General features: G+C 37.4%; 1 pseudogene; it reads right to left on the reverse strand.

Moving 5' to 3' along the window:
- Positions 1 to 9239: 9239 nt before the first annotated feature.
- On the reverse strand, positions 9240 to 15315 carry LOC110263487 (protein FAR1-RELATED SEQUENCE 5-like; annotated as a pseudogene).
- Positions 15316 to 17725: the final 2410 nt, after the last annotated feature.

Genomic DNA, 17725 nt, shown 5'->3' on the forward strand with positions numbered 1-17725 from the left:
GTTCACTACAATATGCAGTAATAAATTTTTGTAAAACTACCTTTTGCATCCTAAATCCTAAAAAATTTCGTTTCAGCCCCGTAGTATCGATGTAGTTTATATGGACATTTTCTATTGTTACATGATACTATAGTAGGGTTTCTCCTAAGGCCAATACTCTGGTGCTGAAAGGGAATTTTTTTTCTGCATGTAATAAAATTAGATGGCCGTAGGGGAGTGCGACGCATGTTGGTGAGCAAGATCCGCACGGAGACTACTTCTGCTGCAGTAGTGGGTGGAGCGGAGGTTGATTTGCTGCGATATGTGTTTATGTGACTCTGTTAGATGTTGCTAAAAAATAATTAAGGTAATGGGCTGAGAGATTTGTGTTGGATAAAGTGTTTGTCGGTCCCGATTGTTGGCTTTTTGTTATCAACGGTTTCCGTCTGTCCTACATGAAAATCAGTTGGGGATATGAGATAAGCTTCATGCAACCATAGTTGGATGGATACGGAATAGGATTTGAACTGGCAGGAACTGAGTAATAGTAATGACGGGGGCATAGTTGTTAGAACCGAACCGAAAATTGAACCGGTCAGATTATTTGGTCACTGGTTCGTTGGTTTAACCGGCAGCTCATTGGTTGGAGCCGTTGACTCGGTACTACATAACTAAAACTAAAAAATAATAAAAAAATATAAAATTAAACTGTGAAGTACATATTTTGAGTAATTTTTTAAAAATATCGAGTTATTTTAAGATAATATAGACCAGAAATAATAAGTATGTTGTTATTTTTACTATATTTTAAATATTTTTTATGTTTTATATTAAAATAAGAATCATTTATAAATTTCAATGATTTATTAATTCAGATATATAAATCACAGTATTATATATTATACGTATTTATCAAAAAATAATACTAATAGATATTATGTAATGATGAAGTGGAAAGAAATAGTGAATTTATAATTGTTGTTTAACAAAAATATAATTAATTTATTTTGGAATGACAAAATAAAAACATAATTAATGTAATAATGAGAGAAATTATAACTAAAATTAAAATAAATTAGAGTCAAGTAAAGTATTCGATAAAAGATATCTATGTATATGTTATAATTTGCAGATATATTAATAAGAATGATGACAGGCTGGTGGCTTTGAATGGTTGTATTTTTATAGAGGGCAGGGATTCGAAGGTTCGATTTACAGGTTTTTTAGTCGAACTGACTAATCCGGTCCTATTTTAATAACACTGTGATAGGGCACTTGGCCGCTGTGTTTTTAAGTTTTCGTTTCTCCAATAAAAAATAGTTTTATATTAAATGTGTACTCGCCTCAAACTTTAAATGACTCCGTTGGAAATCAATATCATTCAATCGGACAAAGTTTCAAATTTACGACTATTATTTAAACTAATAGAATTTAATTTTGGTGTCGTCACTTATTTATTTCCTTGAAATCTCTAATTTTTACGTTTTCAACCTTTTGTTTTTATTCTTTGTCTAGTAGTAATCTTCCTTTCTTCTAATTTCTGAAGGTAAATTCCAAGTTCACCACATTTGTTTACTTAGCTCAGTATAACTCAGTATATCTTCCAATTTCATTGTTTCTTCTTTTTATTTTTTTGATTACAAATTTTAATTCAAACAGTCTTTAGTTACTTATAAATCTAATGCTTTACTCTCTCGATGACTTTGTGTGTTTTATTCTATTCTGAAATAATTCATACTTATTACTTGTTTTTTAGTTTTTGTTATATTATATGTAACTATGTTGCATATAAAATTTTAAAATGAGTTGATTAATTTACTAATTTAGAATATATTTTATATTTTTGGAAATAGTAATCACAGAAGATTTTAATTACAACACATAGTTAAATAAACCGTTAACCACAAAAAATGCCCCCAAATTATTCAAACGCTGGCTGAAACGCACCTGAATTTTACCCTCGACATAAATGCGTTTAAATAATTTGAAAACACAACAACAATACCAACGGTCATGATATATATTTTTTTAAAAATGCCTCAGAGATTGAACATTGATGTAATTTTTTACAACCATATACCAAAAAAATGAGATACTGTTTTTTTTTTAATTTGTTAATTTGTTTCTGAGTATATAGTTTCTTGTGGTTTGTTAAAACTGTTATTAATTGTTAACAAAAAAAATAAAAAAAAAATATGTACTCCACGAAAAATGACCAAATTTTATGAACAATAATATTTTTTTTGTAGAAATACATACTTAAATCTCGAACACGTGTTCAAAAGATTTAAAAAATTCAGAGTACACAAATTAGATGGTCAATTCACTTTATAATTGCGTCGTACACTAATTTTTTTTTCATATCTACATTAAAAAGTCTCTATTGGTGGTTGGTTAGGTTTTATTTATTAAAGTTAGCTGCATCTAATAAATCAAATTATTACTCTTAAAAAAATTTTTTCCATACAAAGGCTAACATGTTTGCTCCATGGTCATGTGGGCTAAACTCTTCATATGCTTGTTTAGATATAGAAAGATAAGAAATTTAATAATATATACTTTAATAAATAATAACTTATTTTAATAATAAATTTAGTGGAATTCATTTCAGGTGATGCCAGGGGAGTCTGAACCGTATAAAGGTCCTCCTTTTTCTTGAAACCAAGTCTGGACCAAGGTTGAAATACGTTCACAAGAGGATGGAGTCAGGAAGGCACCGTTTTTATGCTGTACGGCAGGGACGAATTCCTAGGATATACACGACGTGGGCAGATTGTAAACGGCAGGTCAATGGGTTCAGGGACTGTGAGTTCAAGGGGTTCGCTAATGCTGATGAGGCAGAGAGTTGGCTCCATGCTGGGGCTGTGTTGTTGGCACCGCCACCCCCACCCCCACCCCCATCGGAACCCCCATCACCCCCTCCACTGTCACCACCACGGTTGGGTCTGCTAGGAAGCTTAGAGATTGTGGGTGGTAGCTCTTTGTCGACTCAGCTGAATACAATGCAGGTGCGTTCTTCTCATCGTACACGGTTGGAAGCAGGCGGGGTTCGTTCAAAACACGAAGCATCACTCAAAGGTAGATTCAATCCCTGGGTAACACTTTGATTAGGCTGCTGATGTTCATTTCTTTTGGTAATGTGCATGTCTGTTCTCGATGTTTCTGAGTGATCTACTGTTGTCCCTTTTGTGGCATTTCAGGTAAGGCGGGTGAAGGAGATACATTGGGTACTGATTTCATTATCACCGAAGACATGGATGTGTATCTTATTCGGGTTTGTTGTCAGTTACGTCTTGATTACCCGGTGTCCACGAGGCGCGAGTCATACTCTCAAAACGGCGAGCATTTACATGGTTATTGGGTTGTGCTTCAGTCTACGGAACATGGTCTCAACTGGGTAGTGAACGGATGTTTCTCAGAGGATGAGGCGGAAGCAAGGCAAGATGCTGCCTTTCAAATGCTGGAGAAGGTTTTAACAATGACGGGAAGGAAAATTTGTGATTACAACTTCAGAAAGGTGGAAACTTTGCAGCGGCGCGTTGAGGACCTCGGAGGTCAGATTTCTACCCCTCCGTATCACAGAATTCGGGAGCTCCAGGAAGAGAACGTAAGGATGTGGTCTGAGCTGGAAAAGTTTCACAAGATCTTCGATGAGTAATCGTTGGACATAGCTTAGGTTAGTTTACTTTGGATTGGATTCGGCTGCTTTGGTTTATGTTCTTAAGTACGTTTTAGTTGACTTATTTGAGGTTGTTTGGTGTTTCATTTTGAAGTCGGGTGTGTTGTATAATTCATGTTTAAAGTCTAATTATGATTAAGTGAAGCTGATGTAAATTTGGGGATGACCTTCTGTTCATTTCGTTTGATATTTAAATATTTGTCATATCATCATTAGAATTCAAAGCTGAGCTGAATTGATGCAGAGACGTTTTGCCTCAATTACTTTTTCCGAGGATTTCACTTCAGTAGCCCTGTTGCTCTCTTTTTGATCTTTTTAAAATAGCTTGTACTATTAGTTTAATCTCTTAGCTAAACTGGGGGATAGTAGACACCATGATTCTGGCATGGATCCTTCGTGTATTTGGATGAGAAGGGGTTTTTTTTTTCATGATAAAATCTTGGGTCCATCAGTTCTCTAACCCCTAAGAGGTAGGCCAAACTTATCGAGACATTGAGTGCGGCGTACATTTGCAGTGACTAGTCTTATCACCTTTCAACTCAGTTTTGATTAGAACGCTTGTTGATTACGGTGCCATTTTTCTTGTTTGGGTTAATTGATTTTAGGATGCAAATCCTAAAATTTTTAGTTTTAGCTTATAATAGAACGAGTTTGGCATAGGCAGTTAGATTTCGGATTTTCAGTTAAATTTTTGGTGTTCCTGGTTGAGAGTGCTGTTCTTTACTAAATTTTTTTGCGTTCCCACAAACAACATGGCTTTAGTCCTTCGGTTGTTGAATAGGAATAATAAAATTACAAACATGAGGTTAGAAAATGCACTTGATGGTTGTTTCCTACAGCATGTGGGTTGGGCTTTTTTTTTCTTCTGGGCTAGGATATGTAAATGGGCCACGCAATGATCTACCAAAGCTATACGGTGCCATCTTGTACAATGTCTTAACGCACTGCACCAATGTAGTTCACTCACTAAAACTCCATTCATTAACTTAATCAAGTTAAGGGCTATGTTTATATTCTTTATGTGTTTGTTAACCGTTTAATACGTCCGTAAGTAACTTTTACACTTGTAGGATATCACACTAGGCCATCCTCGGTGACACTATTGTTGGGCCCACTTGCATTTCTTTCTACGAAATTTTGACTTACGAATGCTGAGATTATTTGACATCTTGGTCATGGTAACTACGTGAGTCACGTGCCCACACGTGTGTGCTAGTGAAGATGGGGTTGCTCTATAAATAAGAAGCTTTCTCGGCACGCGTGCTGTGTTACGTTAAGTTTATCTACTCCTGCATAATAGTGTCAACGGTGAAAATATTAGCCATGGAGGAAACAAAGCATGGCGAGCACTGACAAACAAGGTCTGCACACTCCATCGCATGAGTCGTAGCAGCATTCGATGCCGACGGAGGAGCCCCTCAGTGGTGTGGACAACCAGATCAAGGTGGAGTTCATGACAGTGAGAACGGTTAGTCCGCACTTAGTAGATGAAAGTGCTACCAATATACCGTGTTGCATGGTTTGTTTCATTTTATTGTTGTGATAACATGTCTTGATGGATTTGTCGTTCTAATGTCTTCATCCTTTGGTGTACAAGATCTAGTACGTCGCGATGAGACCATGCTAGACATTCTGCACGGCCATGCGAAGCAGATCCAGGCCATTACAGACCTTCTTGCCGAGCACAATCGAGTCATTGGGTTTCTCACCGATCGCATCGCACAGGGAGACAGCAACGGCAAAGGTAACGTGGTTACTTCCAGACCAGGTCCCATTGAACAAGCTGGTGGAGCTGCTCATGCACCTGGTGTGGCATTCGTTGGTTCCCAGTACAAAGACTCGACAAACGGCTTCGGTGCCGAGCCAAAAAATATGAACAACTCAAAGGGAGCTATGCAGTACGGATCCCAAAAGCTAGGGGTTGGTCGAACTGGTCGGAAAGTTGTTTCCAAACACGTAAAGAAGGAAGGTGAACCTGGTGCACCCAAGGTAGGCATTTTATGTTCTCAGTTCTGATTTCGAATATTTCATTGTGAAGTCCTTAGTGTCATACCATGTGGACCTGCTTTTGTACCTGACGCATTTTTTAACCCCATGTTTCAGAGAAAGCTGGAGTTCTGTGAGGAAAAAGATTCTGACTTTGGAGAGTTGAGGAATATACAGCAGCGAGGACTCGAATCTCCCTTCACGTTCTACACACACCGGTTGGCAGATGACGTCAGAAGATATGCCCACGGCAAGATGTATGAAGCATCCCTAGTAACTTGTTATAGGAATATTAGGCGATGTAAATTTTTTGTTTTCCGACCGGCACCACTTTCCCACATTGACTGCTCGTCTGCATAAAAACATTTTCCTTCTTTAACCAACAACGATTTGCAGCGAAGTGGTTCTTTTCATGGTAAACAAATGTCTTTGTTGTAGCTTGAATGTGATTATGTTGTTCCAAATAGGGTGTGATGGCCCTCGAATAAAAAGTTGATATCTGCCGTGTGTGCAATATTCATGGTAAACAAATGTCTTTTCATTTTACGATGACTAAGTTGGCATGAACCAGCAACGAATGATTTTTTTACTGGCCATGCAGTGCATGGATATCTATTTCTGGCCCCCTCCGGGGATGCAATTCTTTAGCCATGAACTTGCCGTGGCTGCATATGTGTTCGCTGAAGACTTAGAACAAAGGTGCAGCCAGCCACGTCTCTGAATAATTGCAAAATTTATTGCTCAACTATTTTCATCCTTTTTTACTGAAACTATTCTACTATATGCTTAACATGTTTCCCTCATTTGTAGCGAGCTGCTTGTCCAAAATGACCACTGTGTCGGCAACAGAGAGGCTTTGTGGATACTGAGACCCGGAGAAGAAGTGATGGATGATGTAATCAACCTTGTAGTTGCGACGTTAACGGCGGGGAAGGACCAGCATAGATGGTGGCTTCTGACGACCTTTTCGGTAAGTTCTCGTTCATTTCATGATATACATTTCCCAAATGGAAAACATGTACTGAATGCCTCACTCCTACTCGTGACAGCAAATTGTATTAAACCCATCTTTTCATTGCAAATCTACGCTGGATTACATAAAAGCCAAATATATGGGGCTGGCAGACAACCTCCTAAAGGTACCCCCCTTTCAACTAATCATTTTTTGTGAGCTGTGTTGCCGAATTGGATTGTAAGGTTGTTGCTTGACTGTACATGTCGTTGTTTCATTAACTTTTGAAAATTAGATATACGTTCCCCTTTATAGTGGCCGTCATTAGTACTTGATGATAGTCGACATGTGTGAGGAGAAGCTGGTGTACCTTGATTCGCTTAAGCGTAGCTCGAAACGAGAAGGAAAGATCAACCAAATGCTGGACGTGGAGAGTTATATCCGCCACTTATGTGCTTACTGCAACATTTTCGACTTCATTCATCGTACAATAATAGCTGCAAATTACTACATACAGGCCAGTTTATCGACCACATACTTGCTGACAAGAGTTGCTATGAAAAGTAAAATATCACCCCTAAGAAAGTGTCTAACTTTAAGGTCTTTGAGCCATTGGTCTCCCAGCAAGCTGAGGACTTGTAAGTTGCAAATGATGTTGAAACACGACTTGAAGAAATTTTGATGATCTGATTTTAGTTTTAATTTTTTTTTGCTGTATCTATTTGGGAATGAAAAATCGAAACAAAAAACAGGAAACAATCATGGTGAAGGACAAGGTATAAGCAACTGTTCAATTAAAGGATGTGAATTTTTTTTCCTTACGTTACTAACAACGGTGGTTCATGAGACTGATGTTGAAACATGATTTAAAACAACTGCTACTCTAGTTTGTTGATAGAATTTAATATCTGAAACAGGATGGATTGTGGAGTGTGGGTATCACAATGGATGATCCTCTCCCATCTGTGGGCATCTTATGAGTTGGAGGTAAGGGTTATCTCATGGCTAGTATGTTCACGTTGATTGAGCCTGTTGTAGTCCTACATTGCCTAATTTTATGAGGAAATTATTGCTTCAGGAGGTTAACGACAGTACCCAGATGACATTGGCCATAGACCTTGTCATGGGCAGTCACAACCCTATTGTTGAGGAAGTGGCAGAAAAGGCAAGGAGGTATTAGGATAGGTCAAATAGGGCATCCTACAAGAAGGAAAAGAGACAAGGGAAGAAGGCTAAATCCCCTACGGGTCCCTTGAACCCCTCAATCTGAAGGCTTGAGTAGCTGCCACCGAGCCTCGTGTGGTGGTGTTTGCATTTTTTTTGGAGTATAGTTGTAGCTGCTACTGACCTTCTTTTGATTGCTTTTTGGTTTGCCTAACTCTAGCGGACGCATTTCGCCTTATTTAACTTCTTGAAGAATTTTTTGCATGTAATAGTTTACCCTGCATCAGTACTACTTAGGAACATTTGTTAGCGGTCAACAATGGTATGCGTTACCCACATTTTGATGGCGGTTGAAGAAATTACTTGTACCCCTGGAATTTGATTATCCATGCTTTGTTTGGGGACATTCATGTATTAGTTTTTAAACAAGTAATCATGAATGCAACAAACAAGGGAGACTCATTTACAAACACTTGAGCTTGTCACCTGTGTTAATATTCATGCCTAACTTTGTTATCGTAAGTAGGTTCAAAATATTATCCTTTGCTAGTTGACGACAGTATTTACAACATTCAAAAGGAAAATTTGTGCCACTTCAACTTTATCTATTGCACTAAGATGTCCCAATTCCTTATGAGAAACGAACTTCCTTCCATGTAGTTGCAACTTTACAAATGGCATGGAAATGTCACATTCTCTTATGAGATACTATCTAATTACTACATAGCTCCCAACACTAGGTTTTTCTTACTTTACATGTTCAGATGTGGACTATTTTTGGCCCTGTGTTAGCACATTATATTTAGGTATGCTGAAAAATGATTATAGTTTAGATGGAAGGATTGGGTGGCTTGTTCTCCTGATCTAGTTACTCCTTTCAAATTGTGTATTTCATGTTTGCTGTATGGGAAAACAAATTACATGGTCTTCAATAGAATCAAATCAAATGATTATTCACTTACTGTGATAATTTCACTTGGCACCACTGCTACGGAACAAAGAATTCCGGTAATTTTGGATACACATCTTAGGGAATGACCATGTAAATTGTAGCAACAAGAAAATTAAATTTAAATTGATGACACTGAATATAGGAGAACAAACACGAATTTGGCACCACATGACAATTTGGCCAATGCAAAAAAATAACCTAGAATAAATTCAAGTGACGTACAATATTTTCAGCTTGGAGTACCGTGGCACATAACTCAAAGAGGTCAGTCACTGCAATATTTTCACTGAGAAAGCAAAGGCTTCTCTACGAGGGGTTTGACGCCTTTTTAGCTACCACTACAACATAGTCATTCCACATGGAGGATACAAGTTATCATGATTCGTCCACTGTATACTAAATATAACCACGGACGACATAATGCAACTGGTATAGCTTAATTGTCTACGACAAGCAAATTGAAAAAAATGTAACATAACATTACATGTTGCCCAAAACCTAACCATTCATTCGTTGAATGGTTAGTCTCAAACTTGTCTCGGATTACTTGCAAGCCTCTCAGTAACCCTGATTATGTCATGCATCATCTGTATCGACAACATGTACATGTCAATTAGTTGTACACACCTGATGAAACAAATTTGAATATTCCAAAATAACAATCGTACCTCTACAATCTTTACACAGTTGTCGTCGTTAAAGCACATTGGGAGTACAGAATCCCAACTTTTGATACGGATATGCCTAGTCTGACCCCCTCGTTTGGCCGGAACCCGGATTCTTCCACGTCCGAGTCAGCAACCACTTCTCCCGCTTTAGGTGGAAGCACTTTCGACACGTCACATCGACCCTAACATAAACAAACATGTCATTGGTGAATCCAAATAAACCTGAAACCATGTCACCAGTTATTTCGGCAAACATATACAATTATAAAATAAATTTTGACACAAAGACTTAAAGGCCGCCCCTTGCTAACTGTTACACTACGTGATATGAAAACGGCACCTAACATGGTTGTTATAACATCCACGGAAATACTTAACAGCAACACCCTAAACCCTATTACTACTAACATAGACAACTTACGATTCCTAGTAACTGTGATAAATAAATCTTTGCATTTTCTGTTGGCGAGGAACCTTCCGACCCTAAGTCTGCTGCTTTCCCATCCACCTGTGGATCTGTCTGCATATTCACTCCCCGCTTTCCGGTGCAGTGTCGCTTTGTGTGTCCTGCTTTTCAACACATGCTACATCGCCTCTTCTTACCACTCATTTTCTTAATCCGAGGAGCCCTTTTGGTCTTAACCAACACGAGATCCTTCATACTGGGAGTATCTCTTCCCTTTGCCGACGGACACTTCTGATCACATGCAGTCTCGATTTGTTTGCATAAAGCTCGTATGTCACTCATAACTGTGTTAAACAAACCCGAGCTACATGCAGCTACGAACGAAAACCACTGCGATGCAGAGTGCAATGCACCCTGACGTAATAGAAATCCCCTCTCTTTGCACTCATCAGCTCTTCCTTCACCATAGTTCTCCAATGATTTAGCGTCCTTACGCCACCTCTTCAGCACCAACCTTGATGGAATTTCCCTCGCATGCTCATGCTTCAAAACGAAAAACATGTGTCGACACGGGTAACCCTTTCGCAACCAAAATTGGCAAGGACACTGAACCCTATTCACAACCCTATCATACAGTAACGTTAGTGGCCTACCCGGAATGCCATAGTCTTCAACTGTGTACACCGTAGTCGTGGATCGGTGAACCTTTGCGACAAAGTTAACTGCACCAACACCTACAATTTCCCTCCTCATGTCCAAGAATAACTCTCGTGTGTAAACATCGGCAGCAAACTGCTCGAGTGGGTCCACGCAAGTCGTGATCACTGGGCCTCTAACTCGTTATTCCAATACTTTCGTACCATCAACTCAACATTCTGCACAAACTCAAGAAGACTGTGCCTTGTATTAAGAAACTTTTTGACATTCGCATTAATCCCTTCACATCGAGAAGTAGTACGAAACCCGGCACAGAATTTGTCTTTTAAGTACGCATTTGCCCACATTTTCCGCTTATCATAGGTTTCCTTCGCCCAAAAACTATCATGAAGTCGATATTCAACAACAACTACGTCCCACTCTGCCTCAAACTCTTCTATCTCCATATTTGAGTACAGCCACCTAGTAAAAAGTTGTCTTAAGCCTTCATCCTTCACATTCGAAGTCACGTTCTTCTCCACATGCTAAGCACACAGCCTATGTGTGGCCTCTAGAAAAACCGCCCTGATTGCTGCCCTCATTGAGTCACACCTGTCTGTCACAATCACCGATGGCTTTTTGTTGCACATTATCTCCAACAAATTTTCAAGCAACCACGTGTATGACCCAATGCTTTCATCCAACACCAAACCAAACCCAAATATGGTTGTTTTCTTATGATTGTTCGAACCAGAAAAGATTACCAAAGGTCTCCTATATTTGTTTTTCATGAAAGTCGAATCGAAGGAAAGCACATGACCAAAGTGTTGGTAATCAACCCGGGTCCCACCATCAGCCCAGAACAAGTTCGCTAACATATTGTTGTCCGTCAAATTGTACCTAGCCATGCACATCGGATCCGACAATGCTTTTCTCTCTAAATCAATTATTGCGGCGTTAGCGTCTCCATCAACAATATTCTCCCGCTTGGTCTTCTCGATGTAGTTATAGGCATCCTTTTTCGTGAAACCCATCAGAGAATACCCCCCGGCTTGTCCTGCTATATAACCTAGGATATTCGACGTCGGGACACCGTGTCCCTACATGCCATTAATCTGTGCCTTAGCTGAACAATCCATGTCTCTAAAGCTATTGATCATATGAACCATCCTCATAGGAGTTAAATCATGGTTGTGATCTAGTATAACTTTTCTAACCCTCCAAATTTTGCTGACATCATCCCATAAGATTGATAGCTTTGTGTCACAGTTTGTGCGCATCTCCGATCTGTGGTCCCTCTTCCTGTCAAGTCTTTCGTAATGTTTGCACTGCCTCAGCCCTGCTTTGTTGCAAAAAAACCTCCTCCTAATCACCCTTCCCTTATCATTCTTTCCTGAGTCACCCTTGCGAATACCGAACCCATGGCATTTGCCGTATCTCTTGTAAAACTCATAGGCGGCTTCGTCCGTGCAGAACACCTTCCTCATCATATCGGCTTCGGTGAATATTAGCACGTCTCGATATTCAGTGGCTTCTCCCTCTACCCATTCATCACAAGTATCAGTTTTACCGTCTCCAATCGGTGTCTCGTTTGTTTCAGACTGTGTTCCACCGCTACGATCCTCTTGAATTCCAGCACCTCGGTTAACTCCATCATCTAGTTTAGCCTGCATCCGCACAACTACACCACTGGCACAAATCACCTTTACTTGCTCAAATCAAATGCCAAAGTCAACATACTCAAAACCCATTAACATCAACTACACATCGTTCTTTACAACATCAAATAAAACACATTAACTGCACCAAGTAACACGGTTCTCTAGTTTTTTACTGTTGTAATAACGAAACCAAAAATATATTCTGTAGAATTTATTAACTAGATAAAACGAAAACAAACTGAAGAAAACAAACAAATAGAATTCAAATGACTTAAAACTTAAAGCAACTCATAAAACAGAAGAAATTGGAAGCAAGTTCTTCATAAACTTAAAGCAAGTTCTTCCTTAATTTATTAAGGTTTACTTTATTTTTATGAATCTTATTTTTATTTTTATTTTGTTTTAGTTTGTGTTGATGGATACAAATTTACACATACTTGTATTTTCATTTTTCAATTCAATTGAAATTTCTAGTTCAACGCATCCTCCTCTTATAACTTGTACACATCAACACAACCATGAAAATCACAATGGTCTTCCATCCAAATAGATCAACATGCTTGAAAACTAAGACGAGAATACTATTATTACAAAATCCCTTGTAAAATTCATAAGCATATACTATATATGCGTACAATCATAGGTACATACATGTATGTGACAAAGTATCACCACTACTTAAAAGGATAGCTTAGAAGCATGTATACACATATGCACGCCCTATGCATTCACATGTGTAATAACACTAATTTAAATTACGGGATTATATTAAAGTTTATACATGATTAGATTAAATTAAACAAGCTAGGTGAACATGCTAGAGAGTGATGGAAGCTTGACCTCTCCATTGTGAGAGAGAGGAATAGTGAAGTTTTCAATGACTGAAAATTAAAAAAAATTAAAGAAAACAAACAAACAGAATATATTTTCGGTTTCCAACTCCCATAAAAACTGTTTTGCAGAAGCTAAATTTCCGTAATTTTAATCCTACTAACCAGACTCATCTATCCAAACTAACTACGTATACAACATTCCCCAACGAACAATTAACCATCTAAATCATGCATGCATAATTATTACTAAAATCAGCACGATCACTATAACAAAAACAAAGCCAAAAACAACTACGTTTAACAATTTTAGACTTCTGTCATTTATTATTAAACTATCTTGCATAAATATGAACAACACAGTTCAACAAATCCATCAGAATATACTCTTTCATAAGCTCCGATTCACCTCTGCTAACGACTTCATGTATACATGTATCAAATTCGAAATAAACTTCACCCTTTAGCCTTCTAGTGGATTTTCACCACAACAAAAAAGAGTAAATATCACCATGTTACCCCAGAAAATTAAAATAATTAAAAAAATGCATACCAAACTATCATTTTCTGTCCTAAATACTTACCGATTACTGCCTAATGTGTTTCCCAGGGTGCAAACTCCCTTGCAACTTCTCACGTTCTCGCTGGAACCGTCAACCTTGGACTGCCCCCAGATCTTTGGCAATACAAAAAACCACCAGCTCCCAGCACGTGTCGTTGCTTTTAGCTTCTTTTTACCCCCTCTTTGTTTCATCTGCCTTTAACCAACAAGTTGTTATTATTATTATCCATATAATTTTAATTTTATTTCTCGGTCCAAAAGGAAAAATAAAACAACATTACAATTGTAAGAATTTTTGTTTTTGACAATTCAATCAGACCTAAATGAAATATAAATCAACAATTCATTCAACCTAGATACATATTCAATCAGTTATAAGTTCATATTTTCTTCTTTTATCAATCACAATCTAAGCACGATTTCTTCTACATCAGCGTGAAATGTATTAAGAAATTCTAACACGAACAACGTCTAATTACCTTAAGTTTATCTTCCTTTCCCATGGAACATCGACATAACCTCTAGAGACCTGAAAGTATATCAAGAGTTAGGAACAAATTAAAAATAATATAAAACCGAAAAAACTGTTTTATAATAACATAATATAAAATAAAAATAAACACAATAAAACATAATTATAGTCTAATATAATTATTATTCCTAGGTAATTCTTGGTTGATACTATCATCCATACTTAAAAATTACCAGCAATCCAATTACAATACAATCCAACAACTAATCAACTAATCAATGCCTCAACAGCAACTTTTAGCTCCCAACAACTAATCAATTATCAAGGTTTCAACAATAAACTATAAGAATTAATCATGCTTCAAGCAATCAGCTTCAACAATTAATCGTTTAACAATGCTTCAAGCAATCAGCACCAAAAAATTCATCACTTAAAGATATATCTTAGTACATTTATATATATATATAGTTTTAGATGCAAAAAACCATCTTGTTGTATGAAAGACCTGTTTTTTCACTTTTATGAATACCCCATCTTTGGTCACCAGGCATGCATTTTTCTGATAGAACAAACTCATCCTCTGCTAAGTGCAAAAAGAACCTAGCTAAATTATATATATATTAAGGCACTACTATAATAATTAATCATGCTTCAAGCAATCAGCTTCAATAATTAATTATTTAACAATGCTTCAAGCAGTCAGAACCAAAAAATTAATCATTTAATCATGCTTCAAGAAATTAGTTTCAACAATTAATCACTTAATAGTTAATAATGCTTTAAACAATCAGCAGCAAAGAATTAATCTACAACCAGCACCAAAGAATTAATCAACGCTCTTGAACAATATTTGTTTAAATATACCGAATTTATCTATATTGAACAGATTAGCAAATACTACCACATCGTTGTCTACCACAGCCATAACGGGGAGAGAAATACTGATTCCTGGGATCCACCATAAAACTCTGCAGTCCAACTATCTGCAGCTATCACAGCCTGTGCTCGGATTCATGCTTCAAACAACCAATAGCAACGTTTAACACCAACAATTAATCATGCTTCAACAATTATTATTACAACAAATTAGATTTATACCTAGGGTTAGTAGAAGACAAGGAAGAATGCAGACCTGGCAGCGACAAAGCCAGCGGCTGGGGTGGAAGGGTCAAACAGGGCTGGCACCGGTGGGAACACAGTGCGCGACAACAAGGAGTGGTGGCGGTGGCTACGATTTCCACGAATGACTTCGCGACGGGAAGGGCTACTCGAATCTCCAACCTTGTTCCAGGAACTTGCAATGGTGAGTGACTTCCACGGAAGGTGGCTTCGAAGGTTGCGATGCCTGCTACGCAATGGAGGCTTCATAGGTTGCGCGATGGAGGCTTCGAATATTGTGATGACTGCTGCGCGATGAAGGCAAAGTGAGCGAGCACGAGGCGGTGGCTATCGGAAGGAACGACGACGGCGGCGGCACGAGACGATGGCTTCAGATTGAGCTTGATGAAATTGAGACTTGAGATGCAACCTTCCTCCCTGGACTGTGTGTGTGAGAGACGGAGAGGAAATCGATGAGGACCTAGGGCTTGTGCGATTGAGTAAGATCAGGGATTGCAGGTTCGGTGAGTGAAAAACGGTGACGTTTACCTTATTTTTGTTCCATAACATAACAAAAAATAATGAGATCAAACATATATTGGGTCCTCAAAAATAGGCCCAGTACCATAACTGGCATCATTAACAAAAGATTATTATCCTCTAACCCCATTTTTTAGCATACATCACCATCAACCTTGTCGCAGAAATTGTCGGCACTTTGGAGGCAGCAGTACCACGCGTCCCCTCTAGGGGTGGCAACGGGGCGGGTAGAAGCGGGTTTTTGCTCTACCCGACCCCGCCCCGCCATACAACAACCCGCATAGAATCCGCCCCACTTCTACTAGCCGGGTAGTAAAAAGTTGAACCCTAACCTGCCCCTGTGGGTACCCATCCCCCTAAAATTATTAAAATCCAATAAATAAAATTAAATTTTAAATTTTATATAACTATCATCACATACATAACATAAATTAAAATAAAAATTTGAATATGATACAATATTATTAATCATTTACTAATTATTTTACATATATTATACATATTATATATATAGCGGGGCGGGTAGAGGCAGGTATTATCTAAACCCGACCCCGCCCCCCTTCCCAAGAACCCGTCCCGCTAAAAACCCGCCTCGGTGCGGGGCGGGTAAATTACCCGCCCTAAGCGGGTAAGGACGGGGTAGGTACTCGCGAGTTCGGATGGTATTGTCATCCCTAATCCCTCCTTCACCATGCCACACAATTTCAGTACCGACAGAAAAAATTTGTTTTCAGCACCATAGGATGACCCTTCTGCATAATGCTTTCCCAAGTTTCCCAATAGATAGTTGATAGTCACCTAATTATTAAATTACAAAAAACAAACATAAGCTATAATAAGACTGAATTCTATGTACTTATATAATTGTAATGCTCTGTTATATGTTTGTATTAGGCTCTTTTTTGGGCACTTGTGTACTCACTCCTATTATCAATGAAAGAACACCACAAATATAATTAAGATTAATTTTATGATGTTTTTTATTTGGTGTTTGAATTTTATATGTCTAACTTATTTTTATAGCAAATTTTAAATATTTAAAAATTATTTAATTTTATATTTTTTAAATTAAATATTAATATTAAATTTTTTTAACAAATTAGACATCACCTTTTAGACATCATAGTAATTACCTATAATCAAATTCAAATCTGAAACATATACAAATTCAAAATTCCATTACATAAACAATTTTCTTTGAATCTCTGTTACTTGCAATTTGAAAAATATAGTTTAGCTTAATTTAGTAAAATTTTTATTCTTTTTATAAGTAGTTTATTTAAGTTGAACTTTGAAAAATAACATTTCTAACTTTTCAAACACAAACACCTCTAAATAAAAAAAAAAAAATTGTTTTTGAGATACACAAACACAATGACGTCCAAATCACCTTAAATTACACATAAAAAATTAGAATAACCAAAATAAAATAAATTCCTATTTTTTTTCTTTGTCGTTTTTATCTCCTTCACTTAAATTCAAAATCAATTAAGTTACTTTCATTATTCTATTATCAAATTGTTTTTTTAATATATATAAAATTGAGGTTACAAAATTCAAACTTAGATGTTTTTTAGAAGTAAGAAAATATTTATCCTAAATTGTTCCTTACTCAAATTTAAATTTTTATCAAAATAAAAAAAAATCTATCTAGCGTTGTGTTCTTCTCCTCCAGCGATTGTGCATGTTCATGATTCCGAGCTCCTCCTCTCCCATTGCCAACCTCTGTCAAATCCTTGGGTTTCGTTTTCACCCTTCCAGGTAAGATTTCTTCAATTTACAATTCTTGATGCAAATCTTGAATATATTACACCCATGTACACAACACACTCATACACACTACATAAATATACTATTAATATGGATTCTATATTCTTCACTGAAGATTCGAATCCGGGTACAGCTCCAGCGAGGCAGGTGATGCTGCCATTGAACCAAGGCCTCGGCTGCTTTTTGGTCTTGTTTACTCGACTTAAATGTATAGATTTTTGTGTCTAAGACTAGACTCGTAAAAAAATGTTAAACAAATTTCACCTGATCAATCTGAAAACTAACAGATTTTTGTCTGTTTAAGTTTTGACCCGCCACACAGCAAAACTTTGTCTGTTTAAGTTTTGGGCTCAACAATGGATTTTTGTCC

The sequence above is a fragment of the Arachis ipaensis genome, chromosome B6 (assembly GCF_059453495.1).
Source record: "Arachis ipaensis isolate K30076 ecotype BB chromosome B6, ASM5945349v1, whole genome shotgun sequence".
Taxonomy (NCBI): Eukaryota; Viridiplantae; Streptophyta; class Magnoliopsida; order Fabales; family Fabaceae; genus Arachis; species Arachis ipaensis.